This window comes from Myxine glutinosa, chromosome 5 (genome assembly GCF_964187855.1).
Source record: "Myxine glutinosa chromosome 5, kmMyxGlut1.1, whole genome shotgun sequence".
Classification (NCBI taxonomy): domain Eukaryota; kingdom Metazoa; phylum Chordata; class Myxini; order Myxiniformes; family Myxinidae; genus Myxine; species Myxine glutinosa.
Genome location: NC_136265.1, coordinates 193,624,728 through 193,640,162, shown reverse-complemented (window position 1 = coordinate 193,640,162; position 15,435 = coordinate 193,624,728). Strand labels below are relative to the sequence as shown.

The 15,435-nt window shown below is 42.8% G+C and overlaps 1 long non-coding RNA gene across 1 annotated transcript in view; it reads left to right on the top strand.

Moving 5' to 3' along the window:
* Positions 1-1,540: 1,540 nt before the first annotated feature.
* LOC144892446 (uncharacterized) overlaps positions 1,541-15,435 on the top strand; it is a 689,374-nt gene continuing 675,479 nt past the window's right edge. Inside the window, exon 1 of the long non-coding RNA XR_013623664.1 lies at positions 1,541-1,583. This is a non-coding gene — a long non-coding RNA (uncharacterized LOC144892446). The remainder of the gene's footprint in view (positions 1,584-15,435) is intronic.

The following is a 15,435-nucleotide window of genomic DNA, read 5'->3' as shown; positions in this document are numbered from 1 at the left end:
GGATGAGCTTGGGAGACACGTAGTTGGCAGGGCCAGGACACGGGCAGAGCTGCTTCAGACATTGAGGACTGAGTGGGACAGAATCCAGCAGCAATCCATCCAAAGACTGGTAGGCAGTATACGCCGCTGATGCACTGCCTGTATACAAAACAATGGTGGTTACACACGCTATTGAAAGGGGACTGACATTGCACCCTGTGCTGTTCTGTACTGTAGAACAAACTGATGAGATGGTGTATCTTGGTCAAAAACTTGACATGTCATCAATAAAATGCCAATGTTTCAATTAGCAATTGTTGGTTTGTTTTATTTTGAACTGTTACAATTTTATTAAATTTCAAACAAGTGGTAAGTTTCTTTTGCGTTTTCGGTCTTTTTGAAGTTGGTCAAAATGGTCAAAATGGTCAAATTTTTTGGTCAAAATGCCCATTTTGCACTGCCCTTTTTAAAGCCAATATCAAGACATCACGTGCAGCTCATTCAAATCATCCTGTACCCCTTGGCTAATCACTGACAGTCAAAACGGCTGTTCAACAGCTGTGCTATGAAGTGACCATTGAAGGTTCAAGTGACCATCCGTGACCGTTTTGTCTGACAGTGAGGACACTATTGTCCACAAATAAGTTCACACATTTACTACACGCAGTGTTATTGTTGATATTTAAAGGTTTCAAAGGTGGTAAGTTTCTTTTGCGTTTCAGTATATATATATATATATATATATATATATATATATATATACACACAGTCGTAGCCAAAAATTATTGGCACCCGTGCACTTTTGTTCAAAGAACTCACAATTTTCTCTAAAAAGAAGTTGAAATTGACGAAAGTATTTGGTCTCCACAATTTTTTATTTCACGGTTAATATTACAGAACCTTTGTTTTTGATTCAGAACTTAATATATCCTTTTAAATCAGAAAATAAAAAGAAATGGCATTGACCAAGTTATTAACACACTAGATTTAATATTTGGTAGCACAGACTTTGGACAAAATAACTGCAGTCAAGCGCTTCCTATAGCCATGAATGAGCTTCCGACACCTCTCTCCTGGCAGTTTGACCCACTCTTGTGCAAACTGCTCCAGTTCTCCCAGAATTGAGGGGTGCCTTCTCCCAACTGCTGTTTTCAGATCTCCCCATAGGTGTTCAATGGGATTTAGATCTGGACTCAATGCTGGCCACTTCAGAACAGTTCAGCGTTTTGTCTTGAACCATTCCTGGGTGCTTTTTGAAGTGTGTTTGGGGTCATTGTTCTGCTGAAAGACCCATGACCTTCCACGGAGACCCAGCTTTCTGACACTGGGTTGAACATTGCGCTCCGAAATGCCTTGGTAATCTCCTGATTTCATGATACCATGCACACATTCAAGGCAACCAGTGCCAGAGACAGCACAGCAACCCCAAAACATAACTGAACCTCCTCCATGTTTGACTCTAGGGAAGGTGTTCTTTTCTTTGGAGACTTCCTTTTATTGTCTGTAAACATAGAGATGATGTGCTTTACCAAAAAAGCTCTAATATGGTCTCATCTTTCCACAGGACATTCTCCCAGAAGGATTTTGGCTTGTTCACTGTTCAGGTATGTTTTGGAAAACTCCATTCGGGCTTTCTTATGTCCCCCTCTCTCTCAGCAGTGGGGTCCTCCTGGGTCTCCAACCATAGAACCCCCTTTCATCGAGTTGGCGATGGATGGTGTGAATTGAAACTGTTGTACCTTGCGTCTGAAGGTGAGCTTGAATCTGTTTGGCAGTTGATCGAGGTGCTTTCTCCACCATTCAAACAATCCTTCGCTGCAACCTTCATTGTCTGTCTATCTGTCTGTATGTCTGTCCCACCCCACCCCCACATGCCCCCCTCCCCTGAAACAGAGACACTCCCTGGAGAGAAAAAAAATTAAGTAAATGTTGCTTCAAATTAACCCAAACCTACGGGAAAATTATAGTATAATCAAGACCGAAAGTCTAACAGTGGCGGCGTAGCCGGGCTTGTTTGATTCTTTAGTTGAAAATATACAAAATGACGTAGTGTGACACAAAACTGCTGCTACTTTAATGTATAGAAGATATATTTTAACCTCTAGTAACTTTACAGTCACTACAAAGGGATTAGTGTTAAGATTACATGGATCATAATATTAACGTTACACTATCATTCTTACGAAAACGATATTACTATAAATAAAAAAAACCCAGGCTAATTCCTTACTTCAGCGGTTACACTGCTTATCATTGATTCATGAACCATACACCACTTCAATCCATTAACTTTCCATTCACGACATTGGGATTCAAGTATTATGGTTATATTTACTATATTCTTACTATAATTACGAAAACGATACTACTGAAACGATACACTACTGTATTAAGAAACCTGGGCTTAATTTGTCAGAAGGTGAGGCATGAAGCCTAAGGCCTATACGTACCGTATTGTTGGAAGACCCGTAACGACGTTGCTTTCGATATTTGATGGTCATTTTAACAATCGGTTTCTTTGTGCTTCACACTGAATGAAAAACGTGAAGGTAGAGCATGGCGATTGTGATATATGACAGGTTTGACGATATGTTCGGCCTGAACGAAATTGGAATCAAAATGGCGGTGTGCGGAGTGAGCCGCCACCGCCGTAATGACATCAGACGTAATCACATCACCCTGCCATGTGACCAGATCCTCAGCTCTGATTGGTATACGTTTGAGGGGACATTCGGATGGACAAACTGTTCTAGACGGCTTTGCCTTATGGGCTATGCTGTAAAAAACGAAGTTGTACACAAGAGATTTCACCATCACACATATAAAGTACAGATCGTGCAACATTTACGACCAAGATTTACCCAATTTAACGTATTGAATAAATCAATAAGTTGTTAAACTCATTTTACGATTTCATTTTCTTTAAGTGCCAGGTGCACCCAATTATAACTCAAGACATTCCTTATTTAACCTCAGTGTTTTATCTCTCACAACCAGCGCAAGAATAAAAGATTTCCTTTTTTATCGTGATAATTTACCAAGGGGTTATGCTTGTGGAAATACAAGAGGATAAAGCACAGTGTTTATTCTTTAATTTAATCACAAACAAACTCAACTGAATGTTTTTTGTTTTGTAACCAGCTGCAGTCTCTTCCCAGTGCAGTGTTTGATAAACTTACCAGCCTCACAGTGCTGGGTCTGTGTTGTAACAAGCTCCAATCTCTCCCTCATGGAGTGTTTGATAAACTTACCCAACTCACAAATCTGGGTCTGGAAAACAATCAGCTGAAGTCTGTTCCTCTCATATATCATGACAAAGTGTGATTAACAATACTAACTTATTGTCCTCTCCAAAGCTGGTTACCACCGAGCCGAGGAGGGATGAGCTGAACCAGCTTTATTTCCCGAGGCGATCTCCAATTATGGTGGGTCTGACGCGTGCGGGACCGAAGAACCACAAAGCGTTAATTCTCACGAACACACGGGTTTATTCCGAACCCAACCACTAACCGCACAAAAATGTAACAATAATTACAAAAATGTAAATGCAAGAACAGGGGAAATTAACTTTAATCCCTACTACTAATTAACACGGCATCACCCACCTCCCCCTCCCCCTCCCGTATGATGCATATTTAAACAAAACCTTAAAGCTACATTTTCCCGAATTATTACTTCAAAATTATCCTACATGTCACACGGTCCATACTATTCTTATTCAATCCTACCTTTCCTATGGTATTCTCTAACCTACCCCCATAAACGTAATATTATTTTTGCGTGATATTTTGAATTGCTTGGAAAGGAGTATTTAAGCAATCAGTATTGTTCCAGTTGGAATAAAAATTACTTGGTTAATTGAATGAATGAATGAGTTTGATTGACTATTCGGCCCCTTTTAGGGCACGAGAGCACAGAAAACGCAAGAATACAAACGTTCCCAAAACAAGTGACGTCTAGATACAGATGATCAGATCAAATGAATTTTTAAACACAACTCAGCATACAGAATATCTCCATGACAGCAATGCAATTTTTTTTTTTTTTTGGGATACAGAATCGAGGCTCGTGAAAGAGCTAACATTTATCACAAAAAGAAATCAGAGACAAATAAACAAGAAAACGTCATGCGTAGCACGATACTTGCAAAATATGCCCTCCCCCAAAAGTTTTCAATGTGACATGATAGCCTATGGTGACCTCAAAAATACTTGGTGGTTGAATTCAGTGACCAGATATGCAAGTCCTCTTCAAATTTCATGTCAATTGGATGAAAATTGAGGATTTTAGAAATTTGGCCTATGTTGACCTTTTGGCCGATGTTGACCTCAAAGATACTTGGTGGTTGAATTCACTGACCAGATATGCAAGTCCTCTTCAAATTTCAAGTCAATTGGATGAAAATTGAGGATTTTAGAAATTTGGCCTATGTTGACCTTTTGACCTATGTTCACCTAACATATAATTTGTGGTTGAATTCAGTGACGAGATATGCAAGTCCTTTTCAAATTTCAAGTCAATTGGATGAAAATTGAGGATTTTAGAAATTTGGCCTATGTTGACCATTTGGCCTATGTTGACCTCAAGAATACTTGGTGGTTGAATTCAATGCAAGTCCTCTCCAAATTTCAAGTCAATTGGATGAAAATTGAGGATTTTAGAAATTTGGCCTATGTTGACCATTTGGCCTATGTTGACCTCAAAAATTCTTGGTGGTTGAATTCAATGACCAGATATGCAAGTGGTCTTCAGATTTCAAGTCAATCGGATGAAAATTGAGGATTTTAGAAATTTAGCAAAGTTGGTGACCTTTGGCCTATGTTGACCTTTTGACCTATTGACCCCAAAAACAATAGGCTTCTGGCATTTGACCAACTCTACCACTTGGTGAAGTTTGGTTGAAAATTGTGACCTGTTTCCAAATTTAACCCTGTCTATAGTGAGAGATTGGAGCAGGTTTACCAAATTTGACCCTGTCTATAGTGAGAGATTGGAGCAGGTTTTCCAAATTTAACCCTGTCTATAGTGAGAGATTGGAGCAGGTTTTCCAAATTTAACCCTGTCTATAGTGAGAGATTTGAGCAGGTTTTCCAAATTTAACCCTGTCTATAGTGAGAGATTGGAGCAGGTTTTCCAAATTTAACCCTGTCTATAGTGAGAGATTGGAGCAGGTTTTCCAAATTTAACCCTGTCTATAGTGAGAGATTTGAGCAGGTTTTCCAAATTTGACCCTGTCTATAGTGAGAGATTGGAGCAGGTTTTCCAAATTCGACCCTGTCCATAGTGAGAGATTTGAGCAGGTTTTCCAAATTTGACCCTGTCCATAGTGAGAGATTGGAGCAGGTTTTCCAAATTTGACCCTGTCCATAGTGAGAGATTGGAGCATGTTTTCCAAATTCGACCCTGTCCATAGTGAGAGATTGGAGCAGGTTTTCCAAATTTGACCCTGTCCATAGTGAGAGATTGGAGCAGGTTTTCCAAATTTGACCCTGTCCATAGTGAGAGATTGGAGCAGGTTTTCCAAATTTGACCCTGTCCATAGTGAGAGATTGGAGCAGGTTTTCCAAATTTGACCCTGTCCATAGTGAGAGATTGGAGCATGTTTTCCAAATTCGACCCTGTCTATAGTGAGAGATTGGAGCAGGTTTTCCAAATTTGACCCTGTCCATAGTGAGAGATTGGAGCAGGTTTTCCAAATTTGACCCTGTCCATAGTGAGAGATTGGAGCAGGTTTTCCAAATTTGACCCTGTCCATAGTGAGAGATTGGAGCATGTTTTCCAAATTCGACCCTGTCTATAGTGAGAGATTGGAGCAGGTTTTCCAAATTTGACCCTGTCCATAGTGAGAGATTGGAGCAGGTTTTCCAAATTTGACCCTGTCCATAGTGAGAGATTGGAGCAGGTTTTCCAAATTTAACCCTGTCTATAGTGAGAGATTTGAGCAGGTTTTCCAAATTTGACCCTGTCCATAGTGAGAGATTTGAGCAGGTTTTCCAAATTTGACCCTGTCCAGAGTGAGAGATTGGAGCAGGTTTTCCAAATTTAACCCTGTCCATAGTGAGAGATTGGAGCATGTTTTCCAAATTTAACCCTGTCTATAGTGAGAGATTTGAGCAGGTTTTCCAAATTTGACCCTGTCTATAGTGAGAGATTTGAGCAGGTTTCCAAATTTGACCTTGTCTATCGTGCGAGATTGGAGCAGGTTTTCCAAATTTGACCCTGTCTACAGTGAGAGATTTGAGCATGTTTTCCAAATTTAACCCTGTCTTTTGTGAGAGATTTGAGCAGGTTTTCCAAATTTGACCCTGTCTTTAGTGCGAGATTGGAGCAGGTTTTCCAAATTTGACCCTGTCTACAGTGAGAGATTGGAGCAGGTTTTCCAAATTTGACCCTGTCTATAGTGAGAGATTGGAGCAGGTTTTCCAAATTTGACCCTGTCTATAGTGAGAGATTGGAGCATGTTTACCAAATTTGACCCTGTCTATAGTGAGAGATTTGAGCAGGTTTTCCAAATTCGACCCTGTCCATAGTGAGAGATTGGAGCATGTTTTCCAAATTTAACCCTGTCTATAGTGAGAGATTTGAGCAGGTTTTCCAAATTTGACCCTGTCTATAGTGAGAGATTTGAGCAGGTTTTCCAAATTTGACCCTGTCTATAGTGAGAGATTGGAGCAGGTTTTCCAAATTTGACCCTGTCTATAGTGAGAGATTTGAGCAGGTTTCCAAATTTGACCTTGTCTATAGTGCGAGATTGGAGCATGTTTTCCAAATTTAACCCTGTCTATAGTGAGAGATTGGAGCAGGTTTACCAAATTTAACCCTGTCTATAGTGAGAGATTGGAGCAGGTTTTCCAAATTTAACCCTGTCTATAGTGAGAGATTTGAGAATGTTTTCCAAATTTGACTCTGTCTAGAGTGCGAGATTTGAGAATGTTTTCCAAATTTGACTCTGTCTACAGTGAGAGATTGGAGCAGGTTTTCCAAATTCGACCCTGTTCATAGTGAGAGATTGGAGCATGTTTTCCAAATTTAACCCTGTGTATAGTGCGAGATTGGAGCAGGTTTTCCAAATTTGACCCTGTCTATAGTGAGAGATTTGAGCAGGTTTTCCAAATTTGACCCTGTCTATAGTGAGAGATTTGAGCAGGTTTTCCAAATTTGACCCTGTCTATAGTGAGAGATTTGAGCAGGTTTTCCAAATTTTACCCTGTCTATAGTGAGAGATTGGAGCAGGTTTTCCAAATTTGACCCTGTCTATAGTGAGAGATTTGAGCAGGTTTCCAAATTTGACCTTGTCTATAGTGAGAGATTGGAGCAGGTTTTCCAAATTTGACCCTGTCTATAGTGAGAGATTTGAGCAGGTTTCCAAATTTGACCCTGTCTATAGTGAGAGATTTGAGATTTTTTTCCAAATTTGACCCTGTCTATAGTGCGAGATTGGAGCAGGTTTTCCAAATTTGACCCTGTCTATAGTGAGAGATTTGAGCAGGTTTCCAAATTTGACCTTGTCTATAGTGAGAGATTGGAGCAGGTTTTCCAAATTTGACCCTGTCTATAGTGAGAGATTTGAGCAGGTTTCCAAATTTGACCCTGTCTATAGTGAGAGATTTGAGATTTTTTTCCAAATTTGACCCTGTCTATAGTGCGAGATTGGAGCAGGTTTACCAAATTTAACCCTGTCTATCGTGCGAGATTGGAGCAGGTTTTCCAAATTTGACCCTGTCTATAGTGAGAGATTGGAGCATGTTTTCCAAATTTAACCCTGTGTATAGTGCGAGATTGGAGCAGGTTTTCCAAATTTGACCCTGTCTATAGTGAGAGATTTGAGCAGGTTTTCCAAATTTGACCCTGTCTATAGTGAGAGATTTGAGCAGGTTTTCCAAATTTGACCCTGTCTATAGTGAGAGATTTGAGCAGGTTTTCCAAATTTGACCCTGTCTATAGTGAGAGATTGGAGCAGGTTTTCCAAATTTGACCCTGTCTATAGTGAGAGATTTGAGCAGGTTTCCAAATTTGACCTTGTCTATAGTGAGAGATTGGAGCAGGTTTTCCAAATTTGACCCTGTCTATAGTGAGAGATTTGAGCAGGTTTCCAAATTTGACCCTGTCTATAGTGAGAGATTTGAGATTTTTTTCCAAATTTGACCCTGTCTATAGTGCGAGATTGGAGCAGGTTTACCAAATTTAACCCTGTCTATAGTGCGAGATTGGAGCAGGTTTACCAAATTTAACCCTGTCTATAGTGAGAGATTTTTTTTTTTTTTTTTTTTTTTTTTGTATACAAGATCGAGGCTCGTGAAAGAGCGAACATTAATCACACAGAAAGACAAACCGACACATAAAACATAACATAGGGAGCGGTAGACAAGATGGGGAGAGAGGGGGAAGGACACAAACACAACATTTGAGAGCAGGGACCAAGAGACATGGAGACATCGAGAGATCTGAGAGAGGGTGAGGGCTTTGGGGGGGGGGGCGTGGGAAGGGGGCAGTGGGAGAGGTATAAAACATATGGACACTGCCAGGACTTCCAGGAAAGAAGTTGGAATTTCAAACAAGGTGGATCTGGGGTGAATTAGCGGGGGTAGAAAAGATCAAGGTTTTGGATGGGGGAAGATAAGAGATGGTGGTGAACAGCTGTTTTAAAGACCTGGAGGGAGGAGTGGGATTGAAGGGAGTGAGGGAGTTTGTTCCAGAGGCGGGAGAAAAGAGGAATGAAAGAGTGAAGGTGAGCGGAGAGCCGAGATTTCGGCAGTTTAACCATCAGAGGGTTGCTGGCAGATCTTGTGCGACCTGTAGGAATATTTGGGGGACAGAGCACAGAGAGAGCTGGGGGTGCAAGGCCGGAGAGGAGTCGGTAGAAGACAGAAAGACCACCTACCTGCCTGCGGTGAGTGAGTGAAAGGCCCTCAGAGATAGCTTCATCGCGGGAGATTCCAATAATTCTGAAAGCTTTGGTTTCAACAGCGTGAAGCCGAGCTAGGTGTGAGGCAGGAGCACCGGCCCATAGGGGAGAACAGTATTCCATTGAGCTGCGGATGAAAGCCTTGTATGTGGTGAGGAGCTCAGGTGTGCCGAGGAAGGACTTCGCACGACGGAGGATGCCCAGTCGGCGACTGGCTTTGGAGGCCAGCTTGGAAATGTGGTTTTCCCAAGAAAGATCATGGCAGATAGTGAGACCCAAAATCTTGAGCGACAGAACTTCTTGGAGAGGATTGTTGAGAAAGTAGATGGGAGGGTTGTCCAGTCGATCTTTTCGGAGAGACATAGTAAGAGTGTGAGATTTGTCAGGATTGAAAGACATGTTCCACTTGTTTGACCAGTCTGTGATTTTGTCCAGGTCTTCAGAGAGTGAGGAGGCAGCAGACTGCCGATCTGAGGGAAGAGGAATGGAGCGGCAGAGAGTGGAGTCATCAGCAAAGAGATAGAGAGGATTTTCGAGAGAGTCAGAGAGATCATTGATGAAGACCAGAAAAAGCACGGGGCCCAGAACACTGCCTTGGGGAACTCCAGCCAGAACAGGAAGAGGAGATGAGAGAAACCCATTCAGGGCCACACGTTGACGACGACTAGAGAGGAAGTCCGCCAGCCATGCGTGGAGATTTCCATGGATACCAAAGGAGGAGAGTTTGGTGAGCAGAGCGGGGTGCCAGACTGTGTCGAAGGCACGTGATATGTCGAGGGAGACAGCTCTAATTTCCTGTTTGGCATTGAGGACCTCCATCCATTGTTGAGACAGCAGAAGCAGCATGTCCAGAGTAGAGTGACCTGGTCTGAAACCAAATTGATGATCAGAGATCAAGCCATTGGAGAAGAGGAAAGATTTCATATCAGAAGCAATGATGGATTCCATGACTTTGCTGATAATTGGGAGAAGGCTGATTGGTCTGTAGTTGCTAGGATCTGTTTTTGCACCTTTTTTGTGCAAAGCGGTGATGTTGGCTGATTTCCAAGCAGATGGCAGTTGACCTTGAGCAAAAGAGAGGGTGAAGAGAACAGAGAGAGGGTGAGATAGAGCAGCAGAGCAGGATTTTAGGACCCGTGGGCTGATGCCGTCGGGTCCAGTTGCAGAATCAGAGTCGAGGGTTGACAGAAACTTTTCCACCTTGTCAGGAGGAAAGGACACGGAGTCCAGAAGCAGCAGGGTACGACTGGGTATGGTGGGTACAGAGAGGGATGGGTTTGGTACACAAGATTTAGAGGCAAACACAGAGTTGAGGCATTCAGCTTTTTCACGTGCGGAGTCAGCTGTGTAGCCGTTTGAGGTAAGGGAGGGGATGGAGGGGGAACAAACACCAGAAACGGATTTGACCAGACGCCACCAGGATTTGGAAGAGGGAGACAGATAAGAGAGTTCGGTCTTGAGAACGGAGAGATATTGTTTCCTGGCTCTCCTGAGGGTGGACACACACTTGTTTCGGGCTTTGTGAAAGGAAATGAGATTTCCTTCCGTTGGATTTGCTTTCCAGGAGACGAAGGCAAGTTGTTTCTGGGCAACAGCCTCACCACAAGATTCCGTGTACCATGGACGGGAGGAAGGGTATGACAACTGAAGATGAGATGGGATAAATCTGTGCATGAGAGAGAGCAATTTACTTTGGAAGAATTCCCAGGATGAGTTGATGTCAGAGGTGGTAGAGATGGGAGACCAGTCCAGATGATTGATGGCTGCTTGAAGACCGTGCCAGTTGGCCTGAGTGAAATGCCAGACTCGTCGACGCTGAGCAGGCTCCCTGAGGATGGTCAGAGAGATGTCCACTTTAACAAGGACATGATCAGATGATCCGATCAGAGCAGAAGAAGAGCAGCAGACATTTTCAGGGAAGTTAGTCATAACCAAGTCCAGAAGAGAAGATGTTCCGTTGACTGAGATCCGGGTCGGGAAATTGACAGATTGTGTCAGTCCCAGTGAGTCGCAGAAGTCCTTTGCTGAGGAGCCATGGCTGGTGAGAGAGGTACCGACACCCAGCCAACTGGCATGATGACAGTTGAAATCACCACATATGAGGAAGAGAGAGTTGGGATGAGTAGATAGAAGTTGGTCCATATCATCAGACAGCGAGATGTAGATGGAGTCATCACTGTTTGGTGGACGGTACAACACACATATGAACAAGAGGTGGGAGCGAAGGGGAAGCCGTAGCCAGAGGTATTCCTGGGGGTGAGGTGGAGAGAGTGCAGTGCAGGGCGAGTGAGGAAGAGAGTTTTTGATAAAGATAGCAACCCCGCCTCCAGGACGAGGCTCAGGTCTATCATACCGGAGGAGGGAGTAGCCCGGGAGAGATACTATGGAATCAGAGACATCATAAAGGAGGAAAGTTTCTGTTAAGCAGATCACGTCTGGTTTGACAGAAGCAACCTGTATGGAGAGATCAGTTAAGTTTGAACGAAGGCCCCGGATGTTTGAGGTCCATACCGTTAATGAAGAGGAAGGGGGAGCATCAGATACAGAACAGGGGGGAGGAGGGGTAGGGTAAGATGTGGAAGAGGTGGAAGAGGTAGGGAGAGCTGTTGAAGGTGTGTCAGAGATTTCAGAATAGCTCGGAGAAAGGGAAGGATGGGGCGGACAAAAGGTTTGATGGTGATTGGGTGAGCCACAATGAGGTGTTATTTGAGGAGGGGGAAGAGCGAGGCAGAAGGTTGGGGGAGATGGAGGTGAGAGTTTGAAGGGGGAAGAAGCGGGGAGGACGCTTTGAGGAGGGGGAGTGAGAGGGGGGAAATTGAGAAGCAATGAGGCTGGGGAGATTTGATGGGGAGGGGTGAGGGGGGAGTTTGGGAGGGAAGGGACAAGGGGAGGGATTTGAAAGGGATGGGATATGGGGGAGATTTGGAGGGGAGGGGTGAGGCAGGAGTCTAGGAGGGGAGGGGCGAGGGGGCGTCTTGGCGGGGAGGGGTGAGGGGGTAGTTTAGGAGGGAGGGGGCAAGGGGGGAGATTTGAAAGGGATGGGTGATGGGGAAGATTTGGAGGGGAGGGGTGATGGGGAAGATTTGGAGGGGAGGGGTTATAGGGAAGATTTGGAGGGGAGGGGTGAGATTGGATTTTTGAAAGTGTACGATTTATGGGAAACGAACATTTATTGCAAAATGAGTTTCTTGTGACCTTCGAGTTAAAAATACGTTTAAGGACGCTGGATGGAGGATGGAGTGCAGGAGAGTTTAGGGAATGTAGAAAAAAGGCACTATAGGAGATGGATATTTTTTTTGGGATGAATTGATTTGGTGAGCAAGTCGAAAGCAGCCTTTTAAAGAAGAAGAAGAAAAAGGTGTTATAAAATATGACGGAATACATAACTTCAGGGGAAAGTGTAAACATTGAAGGTTAATGAGTGAAAACTATCTGGGGAAATGGGGGAGAAACACGTGGTCGAAGAACGAACGAACGAATAAGAATGAATAAACGAATGAGAACAGAGAAGGAAATGTTTTTTTTTTTTTTTTTTTTTTTTGAGTTGAGATTTACACAAGGAAGTAGGCGATGGGGGAAAAGACTGGGAATACAGAGAACGAAAGTTATTGGATCACAAACGACGGACCACTGAGAGAAAAACAAAGCCTCAAGGTTGTACAGTGCACACTGTACAAGGCCTTGCTCGCGACACGGCAAACAGACGATCAATTTATGAAAGATAAACACTGAGAAACAACCAAAGTTGCACACAATAACTTCACACACCGAAAGATAAATACAGTTTCGACAAAATACAATTGTGAACAGACTTAACTTCGAAAATTGGAGCATGTTTTCCAAATTTGACCCTGTCTTTCTTGCGAGATTGGAGCAGGTTTTCCAAATTTGACCCTGTCTATAGTGCGAGATTGGAGCAGGTTTACCAAATTTAACCCTGTCTATAGTGAGAGATTGGAGCATGTTTTCCAAATTTGACCCTGTCTATAGTGAGAGATTGGAGTAGGTTTTCCAAATTTGACCCTGTCTATAGTGAGAGATTTGAGCATGCTTTCCAAATTTGACCCTGTCTATAGGGAGAGATTGGAGCAGGTTTTCCAAATTTGACCCTGTCTATAGTGAGAGATTGGAGTAGGTTTTCCAAATTTGACCCTGTCTATAGTGAGAGATTGGAGTAGGTTTTCCAAATTTAACCCTGTCTATAGTGAGAGATTGGAGTAGGTTTTCCAAATTTGACCCTGTCTATAGTGAGAGATTTGAGCATGCTTTCCAAATTTGACCCTGTCTATAGGGAGAGATTGGAGCAGGTTTTCCAAATTTGACCCTGTCTATAGTGAGAGATTGGAGTAGGTTTTCCAAATTTGACCCTGTCTATAGTGAGAGATTGGAGTAGGTTTTCCAAATTTGACCCTGTCTATAGTGAGAGATTTGAGCATGCTTTCCAAATTTGACCCTGTCTATAGGGAGAGATGGGAGCAGGTTTTACAAATTCGACCCTGTCCATAGTGAGAGATTTGAGCATGTTTTCCAAATTTAACCCTGTCTATAGTGAGAGATTGGAGCATGTTTTCCAAATTTGACCCTGTCTATAGTGAGAGATTGGAGCAGGTTTTCCAAAATTGACCCTGTCTATAGTGAGAGATTGGAGCAGGTTTTCCAAATTTGACCATGTCCATAGTGAGAGATTTGAGCAGATTTTCCAAATTTGACCCTGTCTATAGTGAGAGATTTGAGCATGCTTTCCAAATTTGACCCTGTCTATAGGGAGAGATTGGAGCAGGTTTTCCAAATTCGACCCTGTCTATAGGGAGAGATTGGAGCAGGTTTTCCAAATTTGACCCTGTCTATAGTGAGAGATTGGAGCAGGTTTTCCAAATTCGACCCTGTCCATAGTGAGAGATTTGAGCAGGTTTTCCAAATTCGACCCTGTCCATAGTGAGAGATTGGAGCAGGTTTTCCAAATTTAACCCTGTCTATAGTGAGAGATTGGAGCAGGATTTCCAAATTCGACCCTGTTCATAGTGAGAGATTGGAGCATGTTTTCCAAATTTAACCCTGTCCATAGTGAGAGATTTGAGCAGATTTTCCAAATTTGACCCTGTCTATAGTGAGAGATTTGAGCATGCTTTCCAAATTTGACCCTGTCTATAGGGAGAGATTGGAGCAGGTTTTCCAAATTCGACCCTGTCTATAGGGAGAGATTGGAGCAGGTTTTCCAAATTTGACCCTGTCTATAGTGAGAGATTGGAGCAGGTTTTCCAAATTCGACCCTGTCCATAGTGAGAGATTTGAGCATGTTTTCCAAATTTAACCCTGTCCATAGTGAGAGATTTGAGCAGGTTTTCCAAATTCGACCCTGTCCATAGTGAGAGATTGGAGCAGGTTTTCCAAATTTAACCCTGTCTATAGTGAGAGATTGGAGCAGGTTTTCCAAATTCGACCCTGTTCATAGTGCGAGATTGGAGCAGGTTTTCCAAATTCGACCCTGTCTATAGTGAGAGATTTGAGCAGGTTTTCCAAATTTGACCCTGTCTATAGTGAGAGATTGGAGCAGGTTTTCCAAATTTGACCCTGTCTATAGTGAGAGATTTGAGCAGGTTTCCAAATTTGACCTTGTCTATAGTGAGAGATTGGAGCAGGTTTTCCAAATTTGACCCTGTCTATAGTGAGAGATTTGAGCAGGTTTCCAAATTTGACCCTGTCTATAGTGAGAGATTGGAGCAGGTTTTCCAAATTTGACCCTGTCTATCGTGCGAGATTGGAGCAGGTTTTCCAAATTTGACCCTGTCTACAGTGAGAGATTTGAGCATGTTTTCCAAATTTGCCCCTGTCTTTAGTGCGAGATTGGAGCAGGTTTTCCAAATTTGACCCTGTCTATAGTGAGAGATTTGAGCATGTTTTCCAAATTTGACCCTGTCTATAGTGAGAGATTTGAGCAGGTTTCCAAATTTGACCTTGTCTATAGTGAGAGATTTGAGCAGGTTTCCAAATTTGACCCTGTCTATAGTGAGAGATTGGAGCAGGTTTTCCTAATTTGACCCTGTCTACAGTGAGAGATTTGAGCAGGTTTCCAAATTTAACCCTGTCTATCGTGCGAGATTGGAGCAGGTTTTCCAAATTTGACCCTGTCTATCGTGCGAGATTGGAGCAGGTTTTCCAAATTTGACCCTGTCTACAGTGAGAGATTTGAGCATGTTTTCCAAATTTGCCCCTGTCTTTAGTGCGAGATTGGAGCAGGTTTTCCAAATTTGACCCTGTCTACAGTGAGATTTGAGCAGGTTTTCCAAATTTAACCCTGTCTTTTGTGAGAGATTTGAGCAGGTTTTCCAAATTTGACCCTGTCTATAGTGAGAGATTGGAGCATGTTTACCAAATTTGACCCTGTCTATAGTGAGAGATTGGAGCAGGTTTTCCAAATTTGACCCTGTCTATAGTGCGAGATTGGAGCAGGTTTACCAAATTTAACCCTGTCTATCGTGCGAGATTGGAGCAGGTTTTCCAAATTTGACCCTGTCTATAGTGCGAGATTGGAGCAGGTTTACCAAATTTAA